The following is a 22,209-nucleotide window of genomic DNA, read 5'->3' on the forward strand; positions in this document are numbered from 1 at the left end:
TATGTATCACTAATTGTGCCCCTACTTCTTTGGCTATAATTGCCTGTGTTTCTATGAGAGCTTTGTTTATTTCTTTTTTATTTGCCTTCATTTCTGTGGATGTTTCTTTGAGAGCTTTGTTCATTTCTTCTTCTTTGGCCTCAATTTTCGTGGTCATTTCTCTGAGAGCACGATTTGTTTCCTCTTGGTTAGTTGATTTCTTTGGCTATTTCTCTGAGGGCTTTGTTCATTTCATCTTTATGGGCATCTAATAGCTGGAGAAACATAGTTTGAGGTCATTTTCTTGTATATCTAGTGAATTGAAATGTCCATTGTTTTGTGGGGTTGCTGGTGAGGTCATTATATCCTCATTTTTGTTGGGTGTGTTCTTACGTCTGCCTCTAGCCATCTGGTTATTTATAATCCTCACTATTTGTTCCTCGAGTTTGTAGTTCGGACTATGATCATCTCTTTTGTTTTCTGGACTGTTTTTTCAGGAAGATGAGAGATGTTCACTGGTTTGGGAGTATGTGGTGTGGTTTCAATTTTGCCTAAGTAAGGAATGTGACGCTGGCACTATTCGTATGCGCTTTTAGAGGTCGCAGTGTGCATGCGAGGATTTTCTGACTATTGCAGTGGCCTGCAAGCCACTATTATGTAGTTCTGTCTGAGATCCAGGGATTGTTTGCCTGGATTACACTGGTGGATTCACAAGGCTTCAACGTTGGGGTCCCTATCCCAAGAATCCCTATGATGTCCACACTAGGGGTGTGGGTGGCAGGGATCTCATCCCGTTGCTTCTGTGGAGAGGTCCTGTGTCTGGGGCAAACTCTCTCTAGAATGCTCACTCACTCTCTTGTAGGACCAGTTGAAATGCACAGGGGTTCCCCTTGCTCTCTACTCTCTGATTTGGGCCTGCTGTGGAGAATGCGCAGGTAGGCTAATATTCAGCTCTGTGGCACTGTGGCCGCAGGACTTGGTGTCCACCTTTCCTGTGTGCTGCCTCTCTGTCTTTTCCCTCTGCCAGGAGGGATTATGTTGACTGTTCCCAGGGTAGAGTGGGAAAGAGTTAGGTTGATTGTTCTCAATCCCAGATCCCAGGCCCAGATCTCGCTGCCAGTAGCCGCCTGGTGATAAAAGCTATGTTTGCTAATTCCGAGAGAGTACCAGGTATAGTTGAGTGTCCTCAGATTCAGAGCTTGGGTTTCTCTGCCAGGTGCTGCTGGGTGAGCTGGAGAGGGCGTGCTGTGTCCTTGGCAGGCTGTTTCTCTGCCCTTCCCCTCTGACTTTCCCCTCTGCTAGGGCAAGCGTATGGAGGTGCTCTCAGGGGAGTGCCAGAAAGGGGTTGGGACTTCTCAGTCCTGATCCTGAGCCGGGGTTTCTCTGCCAGGGGTCGGGGGGCCACCGGTGTTAGGACTTGGTGCTAGACCTTTTAGCGCTGGACCCGGGACAGTCTCAGGACTTGTTGAATGACCACAGATCCTGAGCTGAAGTTTGTTTGCTAAGAGCACCGGCAGCACTGTGGTTTGGGTGCTGTGAAGCTTCTGTGCGCCTTTCTATCCTTCTGCTCTGTTGCGGCAGGGTTATGGCAGCATTCTGGTTCTTGCTGCAGTGCCCAAAAGGATTGGGTTTTCTCAGCCCTGTTCTAGGGTTTTGTTTTTATTTTATTTTATTTTTATTTTTTTGGTGGGAGCTGCAGCTCTCGCTGGGGCTGGGGTAGAGACAGTGTGGTCTGTGGCAGATTCTGCTGGACGCCTCCTGCCTCCTCCGAAGAGGGAGTAGGGTTTTGAGTGCCAGGAAGTGCCTGGGGTTCACCTCTCAGGGTGTTTCCTCCCGGAGGATTCCGCCATGACCTGATTCTAGATGAACTCAGATCATGGTTAGTCTCTTTCTTCTTGGATGTCTAGATAACTCTTTTCTCGGTTGATCAGCCCCTTCACTCACCAATTTCCGTGTTACAGGTCCTCTCCCCTTCAGGTAAGCTGCACACTAGCTGCAGCCATCTTGGAAGCCTCCCATGGTAACTTCTAATACAGTCCACAAATTAGTTTATAATCTGTTATTTGGACTGTATAATCATCTTTTGATCAATTTTCTACTTTTATTCTCACTTTCATACATTCTCTATGTTCATTTTTCATAGAAAATAGAAATTTGACTGTAACAGGATACAATGAAATTCATCGTTGCTCCTGTTGTGTGTACAACATACGAAATATTGAACACAGTATGGGTCTACTTCACATTCAGCACAATTTTTCTGGATTTCTCTTTGGAAAAATGCAGGAATTTTTGCCAGGTTTTCACTGTTAGTAAGGTACCCCTACAGAGAATTAAAGTTCCATCAAATTTCACTAATCCAAGAGGAAATATTCCCTAATGTGAGGCTACAAGAAAGTGTCTTTCATTAACTTAGCTTTGACAACATTAATTTCATATAGAAATACTGGAATCATCTACTGTATTTTTGTGTTTTTCGTTTGTTTGTTTTACTTTATTTTTTTAGTATACTGTGAAAGCGACATGTTTTTTAAGTAATTTTTATTAATTACAATTTATTCCATTTATACCCCAGATGTAGACCCCTCACTCATCCTCTTCCAATCCCAGTCTCTCTCTCTCATCTCCTCCCATGACCCTCCACAAGGGTCCTCATTCCCTTCCCTCTGACCCTATCATATCAGATCTCACCAGGACTGGATACATTGTCTTCCTCTGTGGCCTGGTAAGTCTGCTCCCACTCAGGAGGAGATGATGAAAGCTACTGAGTTCATGTCAGAGACAGTCCCTGTTCCCATTACTAGGGTACCCACTGGCAGACTGAGCTTCTGTGGGCTATGTCTGTGCAGGAGTACTAGGTTATCTCCATGCATGGTCCTTGTTTAGAGTATCAGTCTCACAAAAGACACCTGTGCCCAGATATTTTGGTTCTGTTCCTCTCCTTATGGAGCTCCTGTCCCTTCCAGGTCTTTCTATCTCCCCCTTCTTTCATAAGATTCCCTGCACACTGCCCAAAGTTTGGCTATGAGTTTCAGCATCTGCTTTGATACCCTGCTGGGTAGAACCTTTCAGAGGGCCTCTTTGGTAGGATGCTGTCCTCTTCCCTGTTTTCTCCCTCCTTCGATGTCCTTCCCATTTGCTTTTCTGAGTGAGGATTGATCAGATTTTAGTATGTTTATCCTATATTATCTGCCTAAGCCCCACTTCTAAGTGAGTATGGACCATGTGCTCTTTCTTATTAGGCTATGCCCACATTCACAGTGTTCATATTTATATCCTCTTCTTCACACATCCTCTCTGTGTTGCTTTCTTGTGTTCCCTTTTCACAACTGGCAGCTATTCTTCTGCATCCATCCTAGAGTGTTTTTAATATATTACATATACTAGATGAAATATTTTTACTTCTAAATATTCTGAAATAAATACTCTTCAAACAAATAATCCACCTGATATTTATGGTACTACACATGAATATTTAACAAATTTTAGTGTATATTTAGGACATAAAATGTTGCTTCGTGTCTAAAATCACAAGAACTTCCTATCTTTTATTCACTCCCAAGTGAGGAACCACTGGATTGCTGTCCATACATGCCTGAGTTTTAATACCACTGCACACTTTAACACTGTATACCTTTATTTTCATAGTGTAATGTTTTCAGATGGCATTTAGGTAGCAAAGTATACAGCAAAATTGTAGTAAGAAAGAATAAAGGAGTAGCTTTAAAAAGAATGTGGTTTATTATTTTCCAGTTTGCACAATGTACAGAGAGTACACCACTGCATGATTTTAAATTATATATGCTACACTGATTTAATCCCATTGCAATTTATGAGTGAAAAATTATCATGAAGTCCATTTGCCATGTGACAGCATAAACTCGGATTACAGAATTGTTTATGCATGGTTGCCATATTTCATGTGCATTAACTCTTATGACTAAATCATATTGTGTATTACAGTCATGGATATATACAAGGTAGTCTTTGTGCATAATTTTCCTAATGTGTCCATATCTGGTACCTAAGGGTAAGTATCATTATGAGAAAACAATGATTTTACAATGTTTTGTCATACGAATTGTAAACACAGAAACTAAGAAAATTATTTTGTATTAATAAAAATATGAATACTTATAAATAAAAATAGTTTATGAAAAGTTACAGGTTAATAAAAAATGACGGTAAGAATGATGGCTCAGTGAATTTAGGGGTTTGATGCTATAACCTAGACCTGGGTCTCATCCTGTAATCCACATGACCTAATTTAGGAGAGCTCCTATTCATGAGAACATTCTTCTGACTTGAAAAGAGATGTTTTAACAATACTCTACATACATACAAATTAGCACATTAAGTAATTGCATTATTTCAAATTGAAACTAAGATGAAATATTTCATAAAAAGAAAATGTAAATATATAGAAAATTAAATAATATTCTAGATTTATGTTTCAAAGATTAATGTTACCTATTTATCTCTCTTCTTTCTATTTATCATGGTTTATTTTGCCAGTATATTCTGAAGTGAACTTCAGATCCAAAATCAAAAAAATATACTGTAGTTTATTCTAAAGCAATGTTTGAGGTATAATTGTTTAGTGAAATTTAAAGAAGATTTAATGTTTTAAAAATATATATTTGGTTGTAATTTTCATTATTCATTTCATAACTATATCATATATGTATTTGTGTGTACAAGTACAGATGTAACTATGAGTGCTTGTGAAAATTTTAATCTCTAGCATCTTTTTAAAGAAAAATACTAATCCAGTACTGAGAGTTTCTTCTGTGATTTGTGTGTTAGCAAAGGTTGTAACAGAAAATGTCAAAGACTTGCTTTTTCTTTCTTGTTGAAAGCTTTCTCATGTGGAAAGTTGTCTTACACTGTGTCAAAAGAATAAGCTGTCAGATTGTTAATGTTTAATACATTCTGAGAATAACTGCCATGTACCATACTAATTTGACCTTTTCAGAGCTCTGAATTTGATTGGATGGACATTTCTCTCCTATTTAAAAAGTAAAACTCTTGTTGGGAAGAGCAAGAATGACCATCTGTTGAAATTCAGAATACTAAAAAGGTTAAAGTACACAGCTAGAGACTACCAAGTACACTTTATAAATACATTTTGTTACCTTATTTCCTGTCAAACAGTGTGACAACTGCACATGATGTCATGAAATCAATTTTCATTATTCAGGAAAAAAAAACACATATAAGGTGTGTATATTTTATGTCAAGTGTTCTAAAGATGTCTATGGAAAACACATAAGCTGTGCATATCTTACGTCAAGTGTTCTATGGATGCCTGTGGAAAAATGCATCTTAATTTTGTGATGATGTCAGGGCTTCTATACTATGGCCACTGCAGCACAAAATGGCATTCCAGTGCAGTTCAGAAAGGCCCAAAAGACAGTGCATCTATACATAGGAAGGATAATACTATGAATATTTGCTCGTCATCTCTTCTAAGGTGCTTCAATCAGAATCATACATAGTAACCATGTACTTATAATATTCTGGAAATTTAACAAAAAAGTTTCTCAGACATCTGACATAGCAGAAAAGAAAATTTTAAGTTTAATGGGTAGAGCCATGGATGTAGTTGAATTGTAATATTTTTATTGCAAATGCAAGGTTCCAGAGTCAGTTCAAAGAAACACACATACACACACACACACACGCATGCACAAATCCAATAACAAAAACATAAAGTAGGAAGACAAATCTTCGGTTTCTGCTGTTGTGTTTTCTCTTTTTTTATTTTCTTGATTTGTTTTTGCTTCTTTAATTTTTATTTTTATATAAATTACAGTTTATTCACTTTGTATCCAGCTGTACTGCCTCCCTTCTCCCTTCCCATCCCACACTCCCTCCCTCATCTCCTCTTATGCCCCTCTCCAGTAATCTTTCTTTCTTTCTATCTTTTTTAGTTTTTTGATGTTTTTGTTCTTTTTGGAGGCAGAGTTTTTCTGTGTAGCCTTGGCTGTCCTAGACATACTCTGCAGACTAGGCTGGTCTTGAACTCCTACTGAGGTGCTGGAATTTGCCTCCTGAAGTGCTGGGATTAAAGGCATGTGCTACCATGCCTGGCTGCTATTGCTTATTTTGAGATGAAGTGTCAATGTATATTCCTGGTGTTGGCCTGAAACTCAATATGTAGACCACAATGGCCTGCAACTCATGAAGTCCTGCCTGGCTTTATCTCCTGAGTGCTGGGATTAAAAGAAGTCTACTTGAATTTACTTTTATTGATATTATGATTAAAATATTATCACAATTATAAGAATTTTATATTTTTAATGTGTGTATATATATATTTAATTAATTTATTTTTTATATTAATCACAGTTTATTTACTTTGTATCCCTGCCGTAGTCCCCTCCCTCAGTCCTTCCCAATCCCACCTTCCCTCCCTCATCTTCTCCTGCCTCTTTCCAAGTCCACTAATAGGGGAGGAACTCCCCCCACCCCATCTAACCCTAGCTTATCAAGTCTCTTCAGGACTGGCTGCAATGTCCTCTTCTGTAGCCTAGCAAGGCTGCTCCTCCCTGGGGGAGGAAGGGGCAAGAGTTCGCTGTTGATTTTAGGTCAGAAATAGTCCCTGATCCCCTTACTAAAGAACCCATTTGGACACTGAGCTATCATGGGCTATATCCAAGTAGGAGTTCTAGGTTAAATCCATGCATGGTATTTGGTTGGAGAAACAGTCTCATGAAAGACTTCTGTGCCCTGAAAAATTTGGTCCTTGTGGCGCTCCTGTCCTCTCCAGGTCTTACTAACTCCCCCTTCATTCATATGATTTCCTGCACTCTGCAGGGAATGGAAAGGTTTGGTTATGAGTCTTAGTATCTCCTTTGATACACTGCTAGGTAGAGTCTTTCAGAGGCCCTCTGTGGTAGGCTCCTGTCCTATTACTTGTTTACTCCTATATCCAATGTCCATCCCATTTGTCTTTTTAAGTGAGGATTGATCATCTTACCCTGAGTCCTCTTTCTTGTTTATCTTCTTTAGGTGTATAGATTTCAGCATATTTATCCTATCTTACAGGTCTATATAAGTGAGTATATACCATGTGTGTCTTTCTGCTTTTGGGATACCTCACTTAGGATGATTGTTTCTAGGTCCCATATTCACCTGCAAATTTCATGATTTCCTTGTTTTTAATTGCTGAGAAGTATTCCATTGTGTAAAAGTACAATTTCTGTATCCATTCCTCCACTGAGGAACATCTGGGTTGTTTTCAGGTTCTGGCTATCAGGAATAAAGCTGCTATAAACATAGTTGAGCAAATGTCCTTGTGTACTTGAGCGTCTTTGGATATATGCCTAGGAGTGGTATAGCTGGATCTTGAGGAAGCACTATTTCTAATTGTCTGAGAAAGAGCCAGATTGTTTTCCAAAGTGGTTGTACAAGTTTGCATTTCCACTAGCAATGGAGGAGGGTTCCCTTTCTCCACATCATTTCCAGCATGTGTTGTCGCTTGAGTTTTTGATCTTAGCCATTCTGATGGGTGTAAGGTGAAATCTCAGGGTCATTTTGATTTGCATCTCCCTGATGGCTCAGCAAGTTGAGAATCTCTTTAAGTGTTTCTCTGCCATTCTACAATCCTCAACAGAAAGTTCTCTGTTCAGCTCTGTGCCCAATTTTTTAATTGGATTACTTGATTTGTTGCTTTTTAACTTCTTGAGTTCTTTATATATACTGTATATTAGCCCTCTGTCAGATGTAGGGTTGGTGAAGATCCTTTCCCAGTCTGTAGGCTGTCAGTTTGTTTTGATGACAGTGTCTTTTGCTTTACAGAAGCTTTTCAGTTTCATGAGGTCCCATTTATTTATTGTTGTAAATTCTAAGTGGATCAAAGACCTCAACATAAAACCAGACACATTAAATCTGTTAGAAGAAAAAGTAGGGAAGACCCTAGAACTCATCGGCATAGGAGACAACTTCCTGAACAGAACACCAACAGCACAGGCTCTAAGATCAACAAAGTTTATATATTTTGATAATATTTTAAAAATATTTCATAAATCTTGTTTCTATCCAATAAATACAGATTAGCAAAACTATTACAGAATTCATCTTTGAGAGATATGATAGGCACTATTATAAAGTTTTAAAAAGTTAAAATAATCTCCAGCTCATCCCAGAAGATTCCTACCCATAGTCTTCACAGCTCTCTCCCAGCTCTATGCCTCCCACTCTCTCGCTTTCCCAAACCTGGTTACCACCCCTGTTCCCATCCCCTGCGCCCTCTCCAACCCAGTTCCCTCACTTCGTCTACTTCGATGTCTATTTTATTTTTCCTTCTGAGGGAGGTTCAAGCTTCTTCCCTTGGGCCCTCCTTGTTGCTTAGCTTCTGTGGGTCTGTGAATTGTAGTATTGTCTGTACTATAAGGCTAATATCTGCATATAAGTGAGAACATACCATTCATGTCTTTCTGGGTCTGGGTTAGCTCACTCAGGATGATCTTTTCTAGTTCTATCCATTTACCTTTTTTTATTTAAACTTTACTTTTTTATATTAATTACAGTTTATTCACTTTGTATCCCAGCTGTAGCCCCTTCCCTCATTCCCTCCCAATACCATCCTCCCTCTTTCATCTCCACTCATGCCCCTTTCATTGTCCAATGGTAAGGGAGGTCCTCCTGCCTCTCCATCTGACCCTAAGTATTCTATTGTGTAAATTTGCCACATTTTCTCTATCTATTCTTCAGTTGAGGGGCAGCAAGGTTGTTTCCAGTTTTTGGCTATTATGAATAAAATTGCTATGAACATAGGTAAGCAAATATCCGTGTTTATCATGAGACACCTTTTTGGTGTATACCCAGTACAACTATAGCTGAGTCTTGAGCTAGAGGTATTCCCAATTTTCTGAGAAAATGCCAGATTGATTTGCAAAGTGGTTGTACATGTTCACACTCCCACCAGCAATGGAAGAGTGTTCCCTTTCTTAATATCCTCACCAGCATGTGTTGTCACCTGAGTTTTTCATCTTATCCATTCTGACATGTTGAAGATAGAATCTTAGAGTCATTTAATTTGTGTTCTTGTCTATGACTAAGGATCTTTCTTTAAGTGCTTCTTAGCCATTAAAATTCCTCTTTATAAAATTTTTGATTGAGCTCTATACCACATTTTTTAATTGGATTATTTTGTTTGTTGTTGTTTAGTTTCTTGAGTTCTCTTCATATTTTGGTTACTAGCCCTCTCTTAGATATAGGGTTTGTGATGACCTCTTCCAAATCTGTAGGGTGCGGTTTTGTCATAATGACAGTGTCCTTTCCTGGTTCTTGGGAGGTATATGACTTCAAGTAGCAGGGTGATTGAATGAATGAAATATTTGTTCCCTTTATCCAGACAGGACTTCCAATGGAGTGAATAGGACACCAACTGGCCTACAAAAACTTTTGATGCAAAACTTACCCTGCAGACAAGATGGGCAGGCATAAAGATATGGCAGAGTTTTCAAAAAATGGCCAACCTATGGCTAACTTGAGACCCACCCTATGGAACAGAGCCAACACCTGTCTTTATTAATGATGCCCTGTTATGCTTGCAGATATGAGGAGATCTAACTTTCCTCTAAGAAGCTCCACCTAACAGCAGATCAAAACAGATGCTTAGTCCCACTGTCAAACTTTAGATGGAGATCTGGGAATCTTGTGGAAGACTTATGGGAATGATAGAGGGACCTGAAGGGTACAAGAACTACACAAGAAGACCAACAGTATCAACCATCCTAGGCTTATGGGAGCTGACCAAGGCCCCCTACACATAGAGTAGAGAGAGGCTTATAGAGAGATCAGTCTTCATGTTGGTAACTTAGCAACTGGAGTGTAGGCTGTCACTGACATAGACACAATTGTCTGATACTGAAACACTTTCCCAAAGCGAGGCAGCCATGTCTGGCCTATAAAAGAAGATATGCTTATTACTGATGTGACATGAATTGGTGCAATGAGATGACACGTTGGTGTGGGGGGTGGTTTTCTTCTCTGCGGAAAAGGGGAGGAAGAATGGAGGAAGAGTGTGGGATGGTGAACCTGGGAGGAGAGGAGGGAAGAGGCTATAATTGATATGTAAAATGAATAAATAAATAAAAGAAAAAGAAAGTTAAAATAATAAATATTGAGTAAATTAAGCAATAGATAAAAAATACAAATATTGATTATAATTTTAAAAATTTTAATTAGTGATGGAAATTATCTGTAGTTTAAATGTTTATCATTTATTTTGCCATAGGTTTTAGCCACTAATGCTTAATGATATAGTTAAGAAAAGAGACTCAGCTAAATAGAAAGCAAAGGTCTGAAGAAGAATGAAATATGCTGCAGTTCAGGAAACAACCTAGGAACCTGCCACAGAGGGCCTCTGAAAGCCTCTGTCCTGCAGACTATCAAAGCAGATGCTGAGACTTATGGCCAACTGTTGGGCAGAGTGCATGGACTTTTATGAAAGAAGTGGGAAATAGTAAGAGTTAGACAGGACAAGAACCCCAAAAGAGAGCAACAGAACCAGAAAATTTGAACACAGGGGTCTTCCCAGAGACTCATACTCCAACTAAGTACCAGGCATGAAGATAACCTAGAACCCCTGCACAGATGTAGCCCATGACAGTTTAGTGTCCAAGTGGGTTACATAGTAATGAGAAAAGGGACTGCCTCTGACATAATCTGATTGGCCTGCTTTTTGATCACCTCCTACAGAGAGGAGAACAGCCTTACCAGGCTACAGAAGATGACAATGCAGCCACCCATGATGAGATCTGATAGACTAAGATCAGAAGGAAGGAGAGGTGGACCTTTCCTATCAGTGGACTTGGGAAGGGGCATGTGTGAAGAAGGGGGAGGGAAGGTGGGACCAGGAGGGGAGGAGGGAGGGGCTTATGGGGGAATTCAAAATGAATAAAGTGTAATAAATAAAATAAAATAAAATAAAATAAAATAAAATTAAAAAAAGAAATATGCTGCAGTAATGATGAGGTGAAATCTTGTGTTAATGTTGACTAGAGAGATTACAGAGTACAACAAGCAATATAAAATTTCAAAAAAACCCACAGTAGACCAAGAACACATATATTAATTACAAACTTATTGTTATCTATACAATACAACAAATGTATCTTTTGAATTATATAACATCATCATTTTACTTTTGAAATCTCATAGCTACACAAATATTTACATTTAGTATAAATCTGCATATTGGATATCTGTAAAGCCTTTAACATGTTTTCCTATCAACACTCTGTCCTCAGCTGACAATCTGTTGGGCATTTACTTTTTTTTTTTTTACAAGAATCAACCTTAAAACAATGCTTCAGATTACTCATGTACAGTAAAATAAAAAGAGGATCATGACACTTGCTGCTTGACAGCTGGGTAAACAGATGATTTGCAATTCTCAAGTGTGGGGAATATCAAATTAGGGAATCAACTGTGAGAAATGGAATTTTGTGCTTTTGTATTTTTCACTACTGGTTGCAAAATCTTTGTAAGGCTGCATACTTAGGTCATCCACATCTTATACAATGCAGCACTAAAACATTCCCTAGTAGCAGTGCTGGATAAGATAGCATGTCCATTTCCCATTACAGCAATATCTTACACTAAATTTTAAAGATAACTTTCTTCTATTCTAAACACTTGAAAACATGATGTATGACATGTTTAAGCATGTTAAAAAGTATAGAGCTGTTTCAGAAAAGAAAAATTCTAATTCAAAAGAGAAATTGAATTTACATACTGAAGATTATATTAGCATTGAGGTTTGTAACAATGAATTAAATAGAAGAATATTTCAAAATATAGCCAAGGGTTTTGATGATAAAACAGGAATATGAGAGACCAAGACTCTTGAGAAAATGTAATGTTTGTGCATGTGTGGTGGTGGTGTGTGTGGTGTGTAGTATGTGGTGGTGACAGGGGGAGGGGGTTAGTGTTTTTAACAAAAAAAAAGAAAGAAAGAAAATAATTGGATTCAGAATAGCCACCAAAAATATGAGCCAATATCTAATCAAGGAAGTGAGTATGCACAATAAAAATGCTAAAACACTTCAAAAATACAAAGGAGAATATAGCAGAAGAAGTAAAGAGCTCCTATACGCATTGATTGGTAGGACAGATATTAAAATCAATATTCTACTGAAAGTGTTTCATGGACTCATCATCATTTCCATCAAAATCCCAATGCAATTCTGTACAGAATTAAAAAAAAAAAATCTTAAATTGCATATGGAACCATAAATGCCTCAGCTTAGTTAATACAATTTTGAATAATTAAATTAAAATCTTCTGAAGATATCAGCATCCCCCAAACAGCTATGTGTTGATATAAAAACACACTTGTTCAATAGACTAGACCTGAAAATCCATACATCCTACATTCCTGAGCTACATGATTTTTGAAAAGAGCATCAAATTACAAATTTCTGAGAAAAGAGCATCCTCAGAAAATGGTGCAGTTCTCTCTGAATACATAAAAGAAGTAAACTTGATCCTTATCTCTCACCATTCACAAAACTCCAAATGCATCAAGGGCCTAAACATAAGGCTAGACACTCTGAACCTGATGTATAAGAAATTAAGGCATGCATTTGATACAGGAAATAACTATCTAAACAGGCCACAATATGTTGGAATAACAAATTACTACTAAATGGATCTCTTGATACTAAAAAGCTTCTGTATGACAAGGATGCCACCATTTTAATGATAAGGCAGTTTAAAGAATGAGGGGAAAATCGGCCAACTATATGCCTGACAGAGAAAGTTACCATCGAGCATATAGAACTTGAAACAAAACAAACAAACAAAGATCCAAACACCCCAGTTTAAAATCATACACTAGGGACAGCTCTGGATTCATATGGAATTCAAAGTAAGGGGAGCCATGACTGTCTGACATAAACTCAGTGGCTAGCTCTTTGACCACTTTCCCTGGATGGGGGAACTGCCTTGGCAGGCCACAGAGGTGGACAGTGTAGCTAGTTCAGATGAGAGCAGATAAGCAGGGTCAGAAGGAAGGGATAGAGGACTTCTCCTATCCATGGACTTAGAGAGGGGTATAGGAGGATATGAGGGAGGAAGGATGGGATTTGGAGGGGAGGAAAGAGGGGGCTACAGCTGGGATGCAAAGTGAATAAACTATAAATAATATAAAAATAAAAATTTTAAAAATGTAATCATACCATCCAGTAATACTAATTCATATAGTCACTTTCTTGATATTAACTGTATTGATATGTTTTCATGTTTGTAAAACTTTCTAATTATTTTCAGATTTTGTTTACTCTTTTATAGCTTCCATTGCTTAATTTCACCATGTCATTTTTTTTTTTTTTTTTTTTTTTGTATTAGAGTGGATAGCATAAGTAGCTATCACCAATTAATCTGTTAGGGCTAAGCTACAAATGTGCATTATATTGTTAGTTGTGACTTGTTAACTTTGATCACAGATGCTCACCAAAATATAGTAAATGTTGAGTAATGTGCCCTTAATTCTTACAAAACCCAGATTATAGAATTTCAAAGGAATCCATACTCAGATAACCAGGACCAACGCACAACTTCAGTATTTAATTGAGAGTATGGCATATTATTAGTCAAATTGTTGCTTGGACATGGTAATGGAAACAATGAGATACTGGAAATACACTAGCAACAAAACAAGACTGTATGTGGTGAGAGTTTGGAAATAGGGTGGTGAATATTGAAAAGACAGAGAGAAAAAAATGTGGAGGTAAGTGATGTATATCATTGCTTACCATGCTTTCACACAAACACTCATATTTTATTCCCATACACTATTTTCTCAAGTGATTAGACATGTATACATATGACTAAATATAGGCCCCAGAAGATGGAGAATCATTTCATTAGCTTCTCATAACTATTGCTATAATATTGGAAGCAAAGCAGATATCTTAATTTGCCATGCAAAGATCATTCTCGGATTCCACAACACATGATTTCCAAGCAATGTCCTCCTGGTATATTTTGAGTGGCATAGAGTTTTCTTTATTTCCAAAAGCAACTAGTCTAGAAATGTTTATATAACTGAAAAAACAATGATCTGAGAAAGGAACACATTTATTTATTTTATGTTTTTTTGCAAATTGGTTGTGAAGCAAAGTAAAATAATAATAACAGTGAAATATAAATCTAGAATATAATGTTCATGAAAACTTTCTATTTGTATCATTTTGTTAGAAATTATATTTTAAACATATAAAGACAAAATAACAATACAATATTCCAAACTTTAGATATCATATATAATTGTTCAGTGGTTTTAACACTCAAAATATTATTATTAGATTTATTATTACAATTTATTTGATGAACTTAACAATAATTAAAAGCATTAAATTACCTGACTAAAGAAAAAATGATTTCAAGAATTTCCTACTAAACATTAAATTATCACTTTAACAAAATGATATGTAAATGTTTAAGTGTTTATCCATAAGTACTTCATTTAAATAGAAAAAAAAGTAAAAACTTTTTCTCATATTATTTACATAAATGTAAATTATGATGAGAACTAATTAATTTTTAAACACCATATAAACTTTCTATATTACACAAGTCTGACACTAAGTAACATTATTACATGGTTTGATGTGTTAGAATCTAGGTTGGAAGCAACATAGGTTTCCCTCAGTGGAGGAATGGATACAGAAATTGTGGTATATTTACACAATGAAATACTGTTCAGCTACCTAAAACAAGGAAATCACGAAATTTGCAGACAAATGGTGGGAACTAGAAAAGTTCATTCTGACTAAGGTTTCCAGAAAGAAACACAGGGTAGGATGATCGAAATACATAGCATTTAGTAACTTTTGCTAATCATTATAGAGCAACTTATAGCAAATATTTTCTATGTTATAAGAAAATATCTTGACTATATATGATATTTAATTTATGTCATAATTTGATTTCTTTAGATTTGTTAAAATCTGGTAATATTCCTCCTTAAATTACATTATAATGTGTATAAAAACAACACATGCTGGAGAGGTTGTGGAAAAAGGGGAACCCTTCTCCACTGCTGGTGGGAATGTAAAGTGGTACAACCACTCTGGAAATCAATCTGGCACTTTCTCAGACAACTAGGAAAAGCGCTTCCTCAAGATCCAGCCATACCACTCCTAGGCATATACCCAAAAGAGGCACAAGTACACAAAAAGGACATTTGCTCAACCATGTTTGTAGCAGGTTTATTTGTAATAGCCAGAAGCTGGAAACAACCCAGATGCCCCTCAACTGAAGAATGGATGCAGAAACTGTGGTACATCTATACAATGGAGTATTACTCAGCAATGAAAATAAGGAAATCATGAAATTTTCAGGTAAATGGTGGGACCTGGAAAGGATCATCCTGAGTGAGTTGTCCCAGAAGCAAAAAGACATGCATGGTATATACTCACTCATATAAACATACAATGTAGAATAAACCCACTAAAATCTGTACATCTAAACAAACTAAGCAAAAGAGAGGACCCTAACTAAAATGTTCAATCCCCATCCTGAAAGGAAAAAAGGATGGACATCAGAAGAAAAAGAAAACAGGAAACAACCTTGGAACCTGCTACAGAGGGTCTCTGAAAGCCAGAAGAAAACAGGAAACAACCTTGAAACCTGCCACAGAGGGCCTCTGAAAGCTTCTTCAGTATAGACTGTCAAAGCAGATGCTGAGCCTGATGGCCAACTGATGGGCAGAGTGAATGGAATTCTATGTAAGAAGTGGGAAATAGTAAGAGCTGGAGAGGATGGGAACTCCACAAGGAGAGCAACAGAACAAGATAATTTGAACACAGGGAACTTCCCAGGGACTCATACTCCAACCAAGGACTATTCGTGGAGATGACCTGGAACCCCTGCACAGGTGTAGCCCATGGCAGTTCAGTGTCCAAGTGGGTTACATAGTAATGGGAAGAGGGACTGCCTCTGACATAATCTGATTGGCCTGCTCATTGATCACTTCCCCCTGAGGGGGGAGCAGCCTTATCAGGCCACAGTAGAGGACAATGCAGCCACTTTTGATGATAACTGATAGACTAAGATCAGAAAGAAGAGGAGAACCTCCCCTATCAGTGGACTTGGGGAGTGGCATGCATGAAAGGGGAGGGAGGGTGGGATCGGGAGGGGAGGAGGGAGGGGCTTATGGGGGGGATACAAAATGAATAAAGTGTAATTAATAAAAAAATTAAAAAAAATCAAATTACCCTCTGAAAAGCTCTGCCCTGCAGACTATCAATGTAGACACTGAGACTTATGGGCAACCTTTGGGCAGAGTGCAGGGAATCTTAGGAAAGAAGTGGGAAACAGTAAGATCTGGAGAGGACAGGAACTCCATAAGGAGAACAATAGAACCAAAATATCTGAGCACAAGGGTCTTTCCTGAGACTGCTATTCCAACCAAGGATTATGAATGGAGATAACCTAAGACCCCTGCACAGATGTAGCCCATGACAATTCAGTATCCAAGTGGGTTCCATTGTAATAGGAACAGGGACTGTCTCTGACATGAACTGATTGTCCTCCTCTTTAATTACCTCCCCCTTTGGGGGAAGCGGCATTACCAGGCCACAGAAGAGGACAAGGCAGCCACTCCTGATGAGACCTAATTGACTAGTATCAGAAGGAAGAAAAAGAAGTCCTCCCCTATCAGTGGACTTGGGGAGGGGCATGCATGCAGAGGGTGGAGGAAGGGAGGGATTGGGATGGGAGGAGGGAGGGAACCACGGGGGGGATACAAAGTGAGTAAAGTGTAATTAATAAAGAAAAATAAAATAAAATCGAAAAAATAAAAGAAAGTGTCTTTCCCAAAGGTACTCCACTTTAAAAGTATCTTTGGGCTCTATTCTTGTCCCTGACTCTCCATCTGGGTTTACATGTACATGGCACCAGCTGACTGGTGTCACCCACATTCATACACCAAAAACTGAGAAGAGAAAACAAAAACTGAGAAAAGAAAGAGTGCTACCCTATAACTTGTAATGGATACATTGTGGCTGCACATATTCATAGTTGAGTAATATATCAGAAAAAAAAAATCCAAAGAAGTGATACACATAACAGACAAACGAAGGGGCACAATATTCTCAACTTGACCACGTAACAAAAATTACATTCAATACCTTGAAGGAAAGAGCAATGTCAGCTCCCTATTCAATCTGTTCTTCAAGTAACTGAAAGGAAAAAAAAAAACTGAATTACCTTAGGGTGTTGTTAGGCTTGTACATGCTTGTCAAATGTTCTACTTGAATAATCTGTTCCATGTTTGTTTGTTCAATCTGGACCTGTCATCTATTACTCCTGCTTTATAATCTGGACCTAGCCCTGATAGTAGCCCTTTGCAAGGGCAAATTTTGAGTTCAACTATTATTGTATCAGCTGACTTATAGCAAAAGGGTCTCTCCGGCAGACTTGCAATTGATTTGTTATCTTCCCACTCCCCATTAACCTATATTTAAAATTTTAATTAGCTTCTCTGGTACTATTAACAGATCTAAGAAGCTTCCACTGAAATTCTTCCACCTTTGAATTTATTTTTATACTTAAAATTCTGACTGCAGGAAAACACTGATAAGTTTTGTTATGTTTCTGAAATATGGAGCTCATTGCTTGTAGATATTTTCTTCTGACACTTCTAGTTAATAATTTGAACTAGTATTTATCATATGATGTAGAACAACTATTAAACGTGAAGTTTTCCTTGGTTTTATTTGTTGAGTAGTATTCCTCTGTATAAATGTACCACACTTTCTGTATCCATTCTTCAGTTGAGGGACATCTAGTTGATTCTAGATTCTGGCCATTATGAATAAAGCTGCTATGAACAGAGTCGAGCAAATGCCCTTGTTGTGTGGTTGAACATCTTTTGGATATATGTCCAAATGAACTTGAGGTAGATCTTGAGATAGCTCTGTTCCTGAGGAAATCAATGAAATAAACAGATTTTTGGTACTCCACAATAAATAAATAAAAGAAAAAAACACACAAAATGAGCATGTTAACATTAATAATTATTCCATATATAACATTATTTTATTCTTCTTTCTATTATAATGAGCCAGGAAAAAAAGAGAGAGTAAGATTAAACATCAAAGAACACATTTTTCATTGGCAGTATTTTTTAATAATATTTATTTTTTATATTAATCAAAGGTTATTTACTTTGTATCCTGGCCATAGCCCCCTCCTTCACTCCCTCCCAATTACTGTCCATTCCTCATCTCCTCCCTGTCCCTTTCAAAGTCCACTGATAGAGGAGGTCCTCCTCCCTTCCATCTGACCCTAGCTTATAGGTTTTTTTCAGAACTGGCTGCAATGTCCTCCTCTGTGGCCTAGCAAGGCTACTCTTCCCTAGGAGGGGGGGGGGATCAAAGTGCCTGTCATTGAGTTCATGTCAGAAATAGTCCCTGTTTCCCTTACTAGAGCAACACACTTGGATACTGAGCTATCATGGGCTACATCCAAGCAGGGGTTCTAGGTTATAAGTACAAATGGTCATCGGTTGGAGAAATGGTCTCATAAAAGACCCCTGGGCACTGATATATTTCATCCTTGTGGAGCTCCTGTCCTCTCCAGGTCATACTAACTTCTCCTTTCACATGATTCTCTGCATTCTGCTGAAGGTTTGATTATGAGTCTTAATATCTGCTTTGATACACTGCTAGGTAGAGTCTTTCAGAGGCCCTCTGTGGTAAGCTCCTGTCCTGTTACTTGTTTTCTCCTACTTCCAATGTCCATCCCATTTGCCTTTCTAAGTGAGGACTGATCATCTTACCCCCTGTCCTCTTTCTTGAAATCTTCTTTAAGTGTACAGATTTTAGTATGTTTATCCTATCTTACAGGTCTAGTATCTACTTATAAGTGAGTATATACAATGTGTGTTTTTCTGCTCCTGGGATACCTCATTCTGGGTGATCTTTTCTAGATCCCACCATTTGACTGCAAAATTCATGATTCCCTTGTTTTTAATTGCTGAGTAGTATTCCATTGTGTAAAAGTATCACAATTTCTGAATCCTTTCCTCCACTGAGGGACATCTGGGTTGTTTCCAGGTTCTGGTTATTAAAAATAAAGCTGCTTCAAACATGGTTGAGCAAATGTCCTTGTGTACTTGAACATCTTTTGGATATATGCTTAGGAGTGGTATAGCTGGATCTTGAGGAATCACTATTCCTAATTGTCTGAGAAAGTGACAGATTACTTTCCAAAGTGATTGTACAAGTTTATATTCCCACCAGGAATGGAGGAGGGTTCCCCTTTCTCCACAACTTCTCCAGGATGTGTTGTCACTTGAGTTTTTGGTCTTAGCCATTCTGATGTGTATAAGGTGAAATCTCAGGGTAGTTTTGATTTGCACATCTCTAATAGATATGGATGTTGAACATCTCTTTAAGTGTTTCTCTGTCATTCTATATTCCTCTACAGAAAATTCCCTATCTCCGTACCCCATTTTTTTAAAATTTTTTATTAATTACACTTTATTCATTTTGTATCCCCCCATAAGCCCCTCCCTCCTTCCCTGCCAGTCCCACCCTCCCTTCCCTTTCTGCATGCATACCACTCCCCAAGTCCACTGATAGGGGAGGTTCTCCTCTTCTGTCTGATCTTAGTCTATCAGTTATCATCAAAAGTGGCTGCATTGTCCTCTACTGTGGCCTGGTAAGGCTGCTCCCCCCTCAGGGGGAAGTGATTCACTCATATAAACATACAATATAGAATAAACCCACTAAAATCTGTACATCTAAACAAACTAAGCAAAAGAGAGGACCCTAACTAAAATGTTCAATCCCCATCCTGAAAGGCAAAGAGGATGGACATCAGAAGAAAAAGAAAATAGGAAACAACCTCGGAACCTGCTACAGAGGGCCTCTGAAAGCCAGAAGAAAACAGGAATTGTACCCCATTTTTAATTGGATTGCTTGATTTATTGGTCTTTAACATTGGCAGTATTAAAGTTGCAGATAGCATTAGTTGTAGAATGCTTGCCTAACATGCACAGGCCATTTAGCTGAACAATCAACCCTAGAAAAAAATAAAAAAAAGAGAAGTAAAAACAAGAAAGTAGAGGAGGAAGGAGAGAGAGAAGAAATGGAAAAGATGAAGAAAGACAGAAAAATCAACAACAGAAAAAATGATGAATAACCTGAATACTTTTTTCTTGCAATTAAACAAATACCTGTTTTATCTTGCAATGAAGTTATTTAATATTGAGCCTCATTTTATTTTTTATTGCTAATTTAAAACTGTAACACATGTAGTCCTTTATTATTGTGTAAATCTGTGATATGTCAGAGACAAAATATCATTCACTGGCTGCACATTTAACAAAAACATTCATTCTGTAGCTAGTAAATATTTTCATTTACTTTTTGTATAAAAATATAATTGTATGAAATACTTAATACATTTCAGCTAACATAGTATATTAATTTAAAAAACATTTTTAAAAAGACCATGATTATATAAATTCAGGTATACATTCCTATTGAATTATGCTTCCCAAATGACACTAAAATAGTCAATAATTAATTTTATTATAAAATATAGCATGTTATAGTAATAATTTTTATTTTTCTGTAATAAAATATTATGACCAAGAGAAAATTGAGGAGTAAAGGTGCTATTTTATCCAATATTACCAATGGATAATGTCCATTATTCTGAAGAAGTATGAAGTTTTGATAAATTGAATTATGCCTTCATCCATTCACATAACAGGTATATATGTAACATATAAATATACCTTTTACATAGCTCTATTTTTGCCTTTTTAATAAACTTTATTAAATGCAAAACAATGGACCTTGATAGGTGTTTTCCTATAGTTATTAATAATGACTTTGGTGTATATTGAATTTAATAAATATTGCTTCAGTTTACTATTTTTCAAGTCATAGGAAAAAATAAAGATTATATCCATATATTGAAAATTTCAGGTGCACATTTTTGTTATACATAAATCTATTATAAAGACACTCACCAATAATTGTGCTAGAATATACAATCATGTACAGCAGCTTTACTTGTAGTATAATCATGTTCACTATGATTTGTTCATGTCTACTTGCTTTCTAAGCTTACATAAGTGTTATTTTTCAATTATTAAGATTATGAATATATTATTTTTATCTAGAATTCCTTTATCAATTCATCTTCTAAGTGTTCTGAAATATCATTGTCTATGATGTAATACTTTTTTGTATTATTGTATAATATTGTGTATTATTGTAAAATAAAAAAAATTACTAGCCTTCCCTGAGATTTCCTTTGCATATATTTCATTTTAATTATAATAATCAGTTCTTTCATATTTTGCTTTATTTGTAAACAGCACACAATTAATATGAATGTTTTTTCAGTTTATGGCTGACTGAATTTGAACTGGGAGTTAACACATCTATTTATTGTGATTTATTTTACATTTACAATATTTTCATCTCTCTGACGTTATGCCCTCACTTTATTCAGATTTATATTTATTGTTTATTCATTTTCCTTTCAATTTTTTTAGCTTGTTCCTCTTTATATTTCCCGAAGATGTATGCCAAGTTCTCACTAGTTCTCATTACCATGTCTCTCTGTATCCTCATCCCATAGTTGTGGAAAAAATAACTGTGGAAATAAAGGTTAATTCTCTCTTAATATTCTCATCTATGTCATTCAAATTTACGGTTGTTATTTCTTATTTCTTTCTCTTCACTTTGGTTTACTCTTTCAGAAAAAAAAAACAATAAATATAACTCAGGTCTTAACTACTTAATGCTTAAAGTTCATTTTCACTTCTACCAGATATGTTCTGAGAACATAACAACTTCATGATCTTTGTAGTGACTATAAACCTCAAGTAGGTTTCAAGTATTTCTCACATGAATTTTTTATTCGTTCATTTTCTACATTGACTGCCAGACTTTGTGCTAACACTGGAACTAACTGAAGGCCATTAAATGGCATAAGCTCATGTGCTTGGTCTGAATGAAAAAAATAAGCCATCAAAATAAAGCCATCAAAGAACAAGTTAGTTCAAATTATTTCAGGTGTTTCAAGTTCAACAGCTTGCTACCTCTCTCCTAGAAGGCAATGTCTACTCCTTAGGCATGAAAAACATCAGTATGAAAGGTCTATGAATTCTAAACTTCCATGCTGTCTGTAGATGTAAATACATTAAGAGTTTTAAAGTTTGTTATTACAAAGTTTTAATGATAT

Source organism: Psammomys obesus, unplaced genomic scaffold (assembly GCF_907164565.1).
Source record: "Psammomys obesus unplaced genomic scaffold, mPsaObe1.curated_primary_1811, whole genome shotgun sequence".
Taxonomy (NCBI): Eukaryota; Metazoa; Chordata; class Mammalia; order Rodentia; family Muridae; genus Psammomys; species Psammomys obesus.